The sequence below is a fragment of the Spinacia oleracea genome, chromosome 2 (assembly GCF_020520425.1).
Source record: "Spinacia oleracea cultivar Varoflay chromosome 2, BTI_SOV_V1, whole genome shotgun sequence".
NCBI classification, from domain to species: domain Eukaryota; kingdom Viridiplantae; phylum Streptophyta; class Magnoliopsida; order Caryophyllales; family Amaranthaceae; genus Spinacia; species Spinacia oleracea.
Window position 1 is genome coordinate 102,151,046 of NC_079488.1, and position 12,365 is coordinate 102,163,410.

General features: G+C 35.0%; 1 pseudogene; it reads left to right on the top strand.

The window, feature by feature from the left end:
* The first annotated feature begins 1,001 nt into the window (after window positions 1–1,001).
* On the top strand, window positions 1,002–12,002 carry LOC110795796 (uncharacterized; annotated as a pseudogene).
* Window positions 12,003–12,365: the final 363 nt, after the last annotated feature.

A 12,365-nucleotide genomic window follows, 5' to 3' on the forward strand; every position in this document is an offset into this window, starting at 1 on the left:
TTGGAACCTCCTTTTTATCAAGTATTTTCAAACGTGGTTACGAAAATGAATCTTTTTCTCTTTCTTGTTTATATGTACTTTGGTAATATGTTATGCTTAAGAATAATCTATAATTTTAACTATTCAAAGTAGCAAGTAAAGCATAGCTTGTATCACACATTAGTTATTACGCCCTATGTTCCGCTATAATATTTCAATTTAGAACTTTGACATTATTCACAATTGAAAAAAAAAAATCTAAATTATTTTCAATATATAAGAAAAATTATATTGATGTGGGATCTTCTTTAAACTATCTCTATTAGTGCTTTAAGAATATTAAATTTTATAATTTTGTCTAATGTATAATTGAAGATTGAATAGTAACTGAAACATCATTATAGAAATGAAATGGTATATTAGACCATGATAAATCTAATACGATCCACACGGAGTAGGAGTGGGAGAAGGAGTAAGGTTTTTTATTTTTTGGCTAGGAAACTATTCACAAAATGATAAAAGTAAAGAGATCAGACAAGCCAAGATAATTTGTTCAACATTTTAGTTAAAGTTGTACTGGTCAGCATAATAAGACTCGTAACAGTTCATCTTGGGGAAAAAGATACTACGTATCTCACAAGACTACAAGATAACAAGAGTGACAAAAATGTGTAGTCCTCTTTCATTTACGGACAAATCTCACAAGACTTTGAAGCCCATCAAGCAGCATATCTATATAATGATAATTTGGTCTTCTAACTTACACTAACATGATATTACGATAAATGAACATCAGAATATGAATAATTGACGTGTCATTTTACTTATTATATTTGTTTGATGTACAATGAGTACAAAATATGTACAACCAACTTTAAAAACTCAAATTCTTTATTGATCTTTTATTTAATCATTTTATAAGACAATTAGCTAGCCTCTTACAAAGAGCCAACATAACTCATATGATAAACGATGTTTTATTGTACAACAAGGATCCTTTACTGAGCTTAAAGAGTTATAACAAACCTTAGCTTAAAGAGTTATAGGCCAACTTTCCACATATAATCTCATTCCTTTACTGAACTTTAATACGCTCCATAGAAATGGAGTATTACACAGTTTTACTCTTTCTGCTGACCATCATCATCTTTCCCATCCTTTTCTTCTCAAAACATAGCAAATCCAAACTTAAGCTACCTCCAGGACCAAAACCATGGCCAATCATAGGCAACATCCACCAGCTCGGCGACAAGCCTCATCGTGCTGTCGCCGAGCTTTCCAAAAAGTACGGCCCAATAATGTCTCTAAAGCTAGGGAGCAACACTACAATAGTCATATCATCCCCAGAAGTAGCAAAAGAAATGTTCACCAAACATGACTTACAACTTTCTAGTAGAGCTATCCCAGATGCCGGGAGGGCCGGAAACCACGACAAATTCTCCATGGTTTGGCTCCCAGTGTGCCCCAAATGGAGGGATCTTCGAAAGATTGCAACCATCCAGTTATTCACTAATCAACGACTCGATACGAGTCAAGATGTACGGCATAAGAAGGTGAAAGAGTTGGTTGAATATGTAGAACAATGTTCTGAAAAGGGTTTGGCTGTTGATGTTGGTAAGGCAGGGTTTACTACTGTGTTAAATTTGTTGTCCAACACATTTTTCTCAATGGATATGGCTAGCTATACTTCGAAATCACAAGAGTTTAAGGATCTTGTTGGGAATCTCTTAGAATTGGGTGCAAAGCCTAATTTGTCAGATTTTTTCCCATTAGTTAAGCACTTGGATTTACAAGGAATGTTGAAAATAACGAGTGGTTATTGGAATAAGTTTATGAGTATTTTTGAGGAAATTATCGATGAGAGGTTGAAAGATCAAACCGAGGTCAAGGATGATGTCTTAGGCACCCTACTCAAGCTTGTTGAGATCAATGAATTGAGCATTGACGATGTCAAACATTTACTCGCGGTAAGCTATACTAACAACCTTTTCTCAATTTGATTTTTGCACTTCCGTTTGTAGATTAAAATATATGTGTAAAACAAGTACTCCATTAATCTCAAATAGTTGCTTCCATAAAAAAATACTCCATTCTTCTCTTTTTGTTATTTACGTTTTCTTTTTTTGGTGTCGACAAAACATTCTTTATATTTCATTTTATATTATCCATAAATGTTTTAATATTTTATCAAAATTTGTGTCCAATAATTATTTTAACCAATTTAATTTATTGGGTCATTGAATCTCTCACACTTTTCCTTTGGGACATTAAAATTATCTCATTTTCCTAATATCAGAATTCTGATAAAAGTGAAAACATTATAAATAAATGTAATTTGACTTGTTTAAAAAATAAAATAAAGGATTCTCAATACATATTAATTAGTCGTTAAAACGCGTGCAAAATACCAAACGTAAAGAATAAAAAAAGACAGAAGTAGTAAAAGCTTTAGAAAATTCAAATTTCTTGAAGTTTCCTAAATTTGTTTGGTTAACGATGGGGAGTAACTTTTAATGAAATTTTTAGTTACATGAGTGGAAACTAGGTAATCAAATTCCTGCATTAATGAAAAAGTAAACGTTTCCATTTCAGTTGTCACTATCTTTTTTTGTCGACCAAATAGCTTACTATATTGAACTTTATAGGAAGTCGAATAGAGACTTACTCCCTGTCCCATTTCCCTTTGATACACATGCCAATGCACATTTTACTTCGTTAATATCTCTAGGTACGTGTTATTAAAAATTAAAAAAAATTCATATTGTTAAAGTACTCGTTGAAACGAATGAAACAAGACATCAACATGACTATGTTTTTTCTTATATATTGAACGTAATTAATAAGATTCTCTTTTTATTTTGAATAATGTCAAGATTTTAAATGGGAAAAAAACATTTAGATTCGGAGGGAGTATTAAGTTATTATCTTGTTTCTAACTTGTATATATAATTGATTTTCTGGTTAGGATATGTTTTTGGCAGGAACAGATACAACTTCTACCTTACTAGAGTGGGCGATGACAGAATTATTGCGTAATCCAGAAAAGCAACAAAAAGCTCAAATTGAGGTTGACAAAGTACTTGGGAAGGATGAAACTATGCAAGAATCAGATATCACAAAATTACCATACATTCAAGCAATTGTAAAAGAAACTTTGAGATTCCATCCGCCTGTCCCATTTTTGGTTCCTCACAAGGCTGAGAAGGATGTACAATTATGCAACTATTTAGTGCCCAAAAACTCATCTATTTGGGTTAATGTGTGGTCGATTGGGCGCAATCCAAGTGTATGGCCTAATCCGGAATTGTTTTCTCCTGAAAGGTTCTTGGATAATGATCATATTGATTTTAAAGGAAGAGATTTCGAGCTCATACCGTTTGGAGCAGGAAGACGGGTGTGTCCTGGAATGACACTAGGTTCTAGGATGACACATCTAATGTTGGCTACTCTTCTTCATTCCTTCAGTTGGAAGTATGGTGATGGAGCAAGTCTTGTAGATATAGACATGGAAGAAAGATTTGGGATTACTTTGCAGAAGTTTGAGCCACTTCAGGCTTTTCCACTTCGAAGATGATCGATCTCTGTTTCTTGAGAAGTTAGATTGTTTCATTGTATAAAGTTGACAAATTGTCATAAAGAATACAAGTATGGTCTTGAATCACTGGCCAAAAATAAAGTGCATCCAGTGTAAAACTCGAATTTTGTTTAACAATTTAATAAAATGGCCAACTAGACTATGATCCTGTTCTTCTGAATTTTATTTGGCTGAACTGAATTGAATTGAACTGAACTGAACTTAATGGAGCTGAACTGAACTGAACTGAATGTTGCAATATTACTCACCTTTTACCGAATGTGCACTCCCCACATGTTGCAATATCCCAGTAAGGAAGGAAGTACTTTTTCAGTTTTTCATTTATAAATTAAAAAGAAAGAAAATAGTTAGGCCTTGATTTTCTAATTTGTTTTTTTAAAAAAATTAAACTGAAAATAATTCACATAATTCACTTTGACCCTATTTTATTTATAGTATATGAAAATAATTGTTAGCATATAATATATAGTTGAATTCATCTTAATATATATTTTCAAAATATTAATATTTTATAAGTTTTTATAATATATAAAATTGAAAATATTGATGGTCAAAGTTGTGCATTGACAAACATGTCCAGTCAAAATGTATCTCTTTTTAAAATACGGAGAGAGTAAGGGTGTCGATGTGCTAGTAGTCCCTCGTGCTCGTGCCGAGACTGTGTCATATTCTAAAATGAGTCGATTTGCCGGTAGTCCGTCGCAGGGGTGTTCATCGGTCCAAACCCGGACCGGACCGGACCGAGGACCGAAAATATTATAATTCAAGACCCGAAGACCTAACCGATTAATCGATTATGCTTGGACCGAATCCGGACCGGATCGATTTGGACCGGTTGTAGACCTATTTCTATATATTATTTATTTATTATAAAAATTATGATAAAAAAGAAAAAAAATATATAAAACTATTTGTTTGAGGCCTTTCTTGAAAGCTAAAATAAAATATATCATAATATAGTAATATTTATTACATTTTAAAGGAGAGAATTAAATTTTTAAATAGGTTATATTATATTTTATTAAGGAAAAATCGATCCGGTCCAAAATCGGGTTTTGGACCGGATTGGACCGAAGACCGGAAATATAATTGATATTTCTCGACCCAAAGACCGGACTGATTGCCTTCGATCCGGTCCGGTCCAATTTGGGACGATCTGGTCCGGTCCATTTTTACGGTCCGGACCACTATTTGCACACCCCTATGTCATGCTCGTGCCGAGCTCTTGTCATATTCTAAAATGATACGATGTTCATGCATGCACGACCCATATAAGGTCCATAGGTTGTGCCTCAGGTGTTGTGTCATCTTTATAACGGGCTCATGTCGTGCTTAGCCAATTTCATGGCGAGCTCAGACAACTCGCGTGCTGCTAATCCATACTAGACCTGATCAAATGGCGGGCCGGGTCGAGTTCGGATCGGGCTTGAGCGTAAAAAAATCAACCCGCTATGTCGGGCCGGGCCAAGATTCGGGCCAAAATTTGTGCCCAAACCCGTTGTTTTCGGGCCGGGCCTACCGGGCTTTTCGGGCCATTTTCGGACAGGGCCAAATTTATAACTAAAAAGTGTATTTTTGTGTTTCCCAAACCCGCCCAAAAAAATAAAATTTTCGGGCCGGGCCCGGTAACCGGGCCGGAAAATTCTGCCCAAACCCGCAAAAATTTCGGCCGGGCCGGGCTCATCTTGATCAGGTCTAATCCATACCCAACTCTACTATTGCTACTGATTCGCGAAAGTCGGAACCGAAACCGGAAACCTGTTATTATAGGCTTCTGAAAACAAAAACCAGGACTAAAGATTTGGTTCTAGGTACCGTGTTATTTACAGGTTTAATTGAATAGATGTAAAGTTATTAAAAAATAAATTTCGGCCTTCGCTTGTTTCATAATTTAAGTTTAAACTAGTGTGTGGCCCGGGCTTTGCTCCGGGTTTTACCTTTTGTAAAAATATGCCCATTGTTAAAACACTGTATTTTACATTTATATTGGAAAATGTAACAAATATTGTAGCTAGTTGAGATGGTAGGAAATGAAACTTTAATACATGAGGTTTAATGTTCGATCCTTGCTACATGGTTTTTTGGTTGTCAATAACATGCCGTGATGCTTATTAGTTGTGATGTGGCGTATAAGGAGGGGGGTATACGTGACACATATACGTTTTCCTAAACGCCTTTTAATATATTAGTATAGATTGTTATTCTATAATTATATTTTTCAAAACTGAGCTTTAATTGTTTTATGAATTAAGCTTATATAATATTTTTATCCAGTTCTAATTTCGGATATCCGATACTCTCTCCGTATTTTTTTAAGAGATACACTTGGTTGGGCACGGGTCTTAAGAAGAATAAAAGAAGTGGGGTTGGGGTAGATATTTTAATAAATAAGTACATTGGAGACCATGTCATTTTGAACAAGTGGAGGTGGGGGTGGTGTGAGTGTAGTTGTAAAATTATTTTTTAATTGGATGGTGGGTCATAAAGTGTAGTAGATATATTATTTAATTAGGTGGTGGGGTTGATAAGTTACCAAAAATGGCAAGTGTATCTCTTAAAAAAATACGGCCGGAAAAGGCAAGTGTATCTCTTAAAAAAATACGGAGGGAGTATTAAAACACTTAGTAAGTGTTTACAAGGTTTCCAGTTCATTTTTTTTAAACCATTTTTTTTCTCCCCAATCCCTGCTCTTAGAGATGGCCAACGTGGCAGGTTGGGTGGGTCATGGGTGGGTTTGGTGGGTCGGAGATAATTGACACGCGACCGCCTCAGTTAACTTAGGATGGGTCGAATCGTTGGTTGTGTCGAAAAAATGGACACAGTACATGACGAGCCGTTGGTCGTGGATCGTGGTGGGTTGTGCAAATCAAGTGGATCCGATGTGTATGGTGGGTTACAACGAGTTTTGTGGCTTGGTGTGGCTCTGATGGGTTAGGTGGGTTTAGACGAGTTTTAGCAGCTTATTTGGAACATGTGGGTTTGGAAGATTATTTAAGCGTTAAAAAGTTATATATTTTAGATAAACTTAAATTAATTAATTTTTGTGGTATTCACATACTCATATAAATGTGGTTAATGTACATTTAAGCAATAAAATTAAAATTTATTAGCATTTTAAACATACAAAATAGTTTAAATTAGGATGACGGGTCTGGTGTGCCACAGGGTTAGGTGGGTTGGGTTGGTGTATTGGGTGGGTTTGGTTGGTGTGTTGGTCGGGTGTGCCGGGTCCGATAAGATGTGTCAAAATGAATTGTGTTGAAAAAATTCGACCCAAGACACATCAAAAAAATATCCAGATTAGGTGGATTGTATCATGGGTTATAAAATGAATTCGACCCACATACCCATTGTTGGTTGTGTCAAGAGGAAATGTGTCAGACCCTACTCAGTACTCACTGAGTGGTCATCTATATGGTTACTCAGTATAATCTAAACTAATAAATGGACCAAAATTAATGTTTTATGGTGCTTTTAAAGGACTTTATGTTGTAAATTGATACATGGTCCTACATAAAACTCCACAAAGATCTTGATCATCCTGTCGACACATTTGCCTGCTCGATTTCTCTTCTCCTTGTCGGATTATTAGCGGGTTCAGATCATTATCTGATTGGTTGTCCAATCGAGTTCCATCGGATTAGTTTTGTTATCGGTCATATTTCGATCAGGTCGGGTTTGGATTCGAGTCATATAATATCGAGTCAAAATCAGTTATCTGTTTTGTCGGGTCGGATACGGCCGAATTACGAAATTCTTGTTTTAACAACATTACGGGTCCTAATCGGTTACTGGTCCGAGTTGATTCCGGTCGAATTCTCAGTGGGATCAAGTCAATTTTTGACAACTCTATTGACCTGTTTATCCAAAGTAATAGTATGGTGGTTTAAAGGGACTTATTGTTAAAAATACATGGTCCTACCTAAAACTCCAGAAAGATCATAATAGATCATCCTATCCACACACACTTTAGCTTGCCTGCTCGATTCCTCTCCTCCTTATTCTTCACCACATTTCCTTTATTATGAATCCAAAGTATAGTTTTCAGCTAAAAATCCACAAAGAGTTGTAGCCATCTAGTCTTTACTCCTAAATCAATGGAGCATTATTACACCATTGCGCTATTCCTCCTAATCCTCGTCACTGTCGCCATCAGCTTCATTTCAACGTTATTGTTTAGGAAATCAAAACTTCCACCAGGGCCAACACCATGGCCAATCATAGGCAACATACACATGCTCGGCAACAAGCCTCATTCTGCTATCGCCGACCTCTCAAAGACTTACGGCCCTATAATGTCCCTAAAGCTAGGGAGCATCACTACGATAGTTATATCTTCACCGGAAACAGCCCAAGAAATGTTCCTTAAACATGACTTGGACTTTTCCGGTAGGGGTCTCACAGACGCTACAAGGACAAATAACCATCATTTGATTTCCATGGTTTTTCTCCCAATATGTCCGTTATGGCGGAAGCTTAGGAAGATTGCAACTGTCCAATTGTTCACCACTCAACGACTTGATTCTAGCCAAGCTCTAAGGAAGAAAAAGGTAAATGAGCTGGTTGATTACGCGCGACAATGTAGTGAATCCGGCCTACCAGTTAATATTGGTAAGGCCGCATTCACTACCACGTTAAATTTGTTGTCCAGCACGTTTTTCTCGATGGATTTAGCAAGCCATGATTCTTTAAGGCTTCGTTTGGTAGAGTGTAAAACGTTTTCAATGTAAAATGATTTTCCATGGAAAACATTTTTCAAAGGAAAACAAAACTTCAAACTAGTTTTCCTTTGTTTGGTAACTTAAAGGAAAATGGGAGAAGATGGTGAATATTGAGGGGAAGAAAGGAGAGGGAGGTAAGGAGGAATGAAGGAAAAGTGGTTTCCCTCCATTTCAAATGGAAAAGAGTTTTCCACATTTGAGGGAGTCATGGAAAATTATTTTCCATCCCTTACCCTACCAAACAACGTAAAATGATTGAAAAGGGGAAAATCGTTTTCCATGAAAACGTTTTACGCCCTACCAAACGGAGCCTAAACTCGAAAGAGTTTAAGGATCTTATTTGGGATATGATGGAAGTGGCTGCAAAGCCTAATGTTTCCGACTTTTTCCCGGTAGTTCGGGGATTGGATTTGCAAGGAGTTTTGAGAAGGGCAACAAGTTTAGCTAACCGGATTTTAGGGATTTTTGAGGAGATTATTGATGGAAGGTTGAGAAATCCAAATGATTCAAAGGATGATGATGTCCTAGATACTCTTCTCAAGCTTATTGAAGATGAAGAATTGAGCCTTGATGAAGTTAAACACTTGCTCGTGGTAAGTAATTACTCCCAACTTACAACTCTACCGTTTCTTTCCTTCATAATTAATAGTTTGAAAATAATAAATGCGACCTTTAAGCCGTGTCACAATGATGACATGACATGCTTATGTGACATGATTTAAATTGGAAACTACAATATTTTACTTACATAAGCTATTATACATGTTTCATAAAAAGGTAGAAAAATCTTAATATTCTAATTTGTTTCCTTTTTTATATCGATTTCCTTATTTACCTATTTTCATAGTAAAAATATTGAATTGATAATAAAAATATTCTGATGACGTATAGTCTACATGGCGCATATATGTACCAATTAAACTGCGACACGTAAGATTGCGACAACTAAATGTTGTCGCAACTTGCGAACTTTATCATCACCCTTAATAGTTACATTTGACTTTTTATGTTAAATTTATAACCGAAAGCTGAATTTTGACTAATAGTAATAGTTAAAACACCACCAACTGAGACCAATTGAGGTTGACATGAGTGGTTAATGGTCTCTTGCTCCCTAACCAAGGTCTCGGATCCGAGCCATGTGAATGGAAAAAAACTCAACTGAGAGGGATGCTGTCCATCGAGGTACTCATGCAAACTCCCGCGGGAGATAGTCCACTCGCTGAAAGTTGTGAGAACTCCTCGTAGTAGAACCAAAAAATAAAATTATTATACACTGGGAACCCAGATTTTTTATAACTTTTAACAAGATTTTTATAACTTTTAGTATGTTTTGATTAACTTTTATATTATGAAAAAAAATTGACGCATAAACATTTTAAGGGTTAAATGATTATTTATATACTTTGTCCGGTTCTTTTTTGTTGCAACACTTTGCTTTTCACGCTTGCTAATTGATATCTTGAACAATTAATATATTTAATCACCGATAAGTAAAAGTTATAAAAATTATTTTTTGCAAAATATACATTAAGACAAATCTAACAAGATCCCACATTAATATGTTTTTCCTAAAGTATAAATCATCAAAAATAAACAAAGTAGATTATGTGAATAATGCACAAAACAAAGTGTTGCAACTATTCTGAATCGGAGAAAATACATTATTAGTGATTTGAAGGAATAAGTTTTATTAAAATTGAAAAACTTATCACTAACGAATGGATAACTTTTCATATATCGGGGTAACTTTTAACAAATTTGAGTTAACTTTTACTATGGTGCACAATATTTATTTTACACCACTCTTAAATAAGAATTTGTGTTTTTTTAGTTGACATGTTTATTTTATCACGTTTGTCAGTGCAATACTTCAATCATTAGTATATTTAATTATCAATGGGTAAAAATTATAAAAGGCTGATATTATAAATCTATACAATGAGACAATTATAACAAGACTCCAAATGATTATATTTTTTCTTATGTAGATTTTATAAATAGTGTTAAAAGTCTAAAAAAGAATAGAGGAAGTATATACTAACTCAAAAAAAAATTCTTAAATTATTTGATTTTGTCCTCTCTATTGGTTTAAACTATTAAGGCACGAGGAAAATGGTACCAAAATGGAGAGTAATCAAGCACCCAAATCATTGAAGAGTACGTAGTAATATGTCAAGATTAGTTAGACAATCAGCATCAAAATTATTTAAGGGGGATGGGGGTCCAACAATGTAGACGGATATATTTACTGTAAGATTATGAAAAGATTGATATAGGAAGGTTGGCGGTACGATTCGACAAAGAAGCAAATCGTCAAACATTGTTGAAATGATTTCTATTAGTCGGGACTTCGGCGACCGATTGCTTGATAGAATATGCTTTCGGAAAGGAAATGGGCCCACGAGTGATGGGCTACGCCGTGACTGATGGGCTTTTTAGGCCATCCGAGTTAGTTAGGACTCAAAAACTACAGTTTAATTATTTTTTACTGTTGTTTTTAATTCCGTTTCGTATTAGGGTTTTGTGATAACTATTTAAACACTTTATTTCGTCATTAGAAATCAACTATTCTTTTGATCATACAATTCTGAGAGTTTATCTTTTTCTGGTGGATTCTGGAGTTTTCACAGATTTATCACTTGTAAATCTATTTGTTCTTTCGTTCTAAAGATTAGCACTTGTTTTTCTTTGATAATTCTGACTGCGTCAAAGATGGTGTTAGATATATCATCAAACACAGTCCTACTGATCTATAGAGTATAACAATAAGCAAGATCGCGTTGAAAATAACCGAACTTCACTCAAAAATTCAAAAAGTTTAGAAGTTATCCAGATTTAACTTAATTATTTTCACTTGTTCTTGTGTATTAGGATTTGTTTACAGCGGGAACAGATACAACTTCAAGCACATTAGAATGGGCAATGACAGAGTTGCTACGAAATCCAAAAAAGATGGCAAAAGCTCAAAGTGAATTAGATCAAGTTTTTGGCAAAGATGGGTATATTGAAGAATATGATATTTCAAAGCTACCCTATATCCAAGCAATAGTGAAAGAAACATTCAGATTGCATCCAGCAGCCCCATTTTTGATCCCCTATAAAGCTCAAAAGAATGTGGAATTATGCAAGTATTTTGTGCCCAAAGATGCTCATATATGGGTGAATGTATGGTCTATGGGTCGCGATCCAAGTGTATGGTCAAACCCGCTTTTATTTTCACCCGAAAGGTTTCTAGAGAGAGACATCGATGTGAAAGGACAAGATTTCGAGCTTATACCTTTCGGAGCGGGAAGAAGGATATGTCCTGGCTTGCCATTGGCTTATAGGATGTTGCATCTAATGTTGGCTACTCTTCTTCATTCATTCAATTGGAAATATCATGGTGGGGAAAGTTATAAAGACATAGATGTGGAGGAAAAGTTTGGGATTACACTACAAAAGGCTCAACCACTTCAAGCAATTGCACTTCCAAGGTCATAATAATATGTTTTCCCGAAAATTGCACCGGGTGTAGCTTCTACTAGTTGTTGTTATCCAACAACCACTCTCCACAAACCATAATGACGTTCGAATGATGAATTTTGCTAGCCAAAATTTACTATTTACTAAAGAAAAGAGTAGAAATAAACTCCTAAGCTAATTAATGTCGACGAATCAATTATATCAATAAAATACAGAGTTAATGATACTCTTTAGTGGTTTCAGATGATGTTTTACCCTTAGATTTTGAGCAATAGTTCTAAATTTCAAAGATTTTGTTTATTTTATTTGGATTTGGTTTATAAAACTTGCAACTGTTACAAGTTACGGTAGTATGGAGATTAAAATTTTCAAACTATGCGAATGTGTGATTTGGGTACGTTGTTTAAAATAGAGCTCAAACCCCCCCTTCTCTTCTTTCCCTTCTATCTTGCTATCAAAACACACTTTTATTTGACCGTAAGCTATTATTATTATTTTGATTTATGTATAAAATTAAATCCTTTGGTATCACTAGAGCACATCCATTATAAGGGCAATTTTTGGGGGATTCTTGACTTAACTTTTATGCATTTCATGCTAGCTTT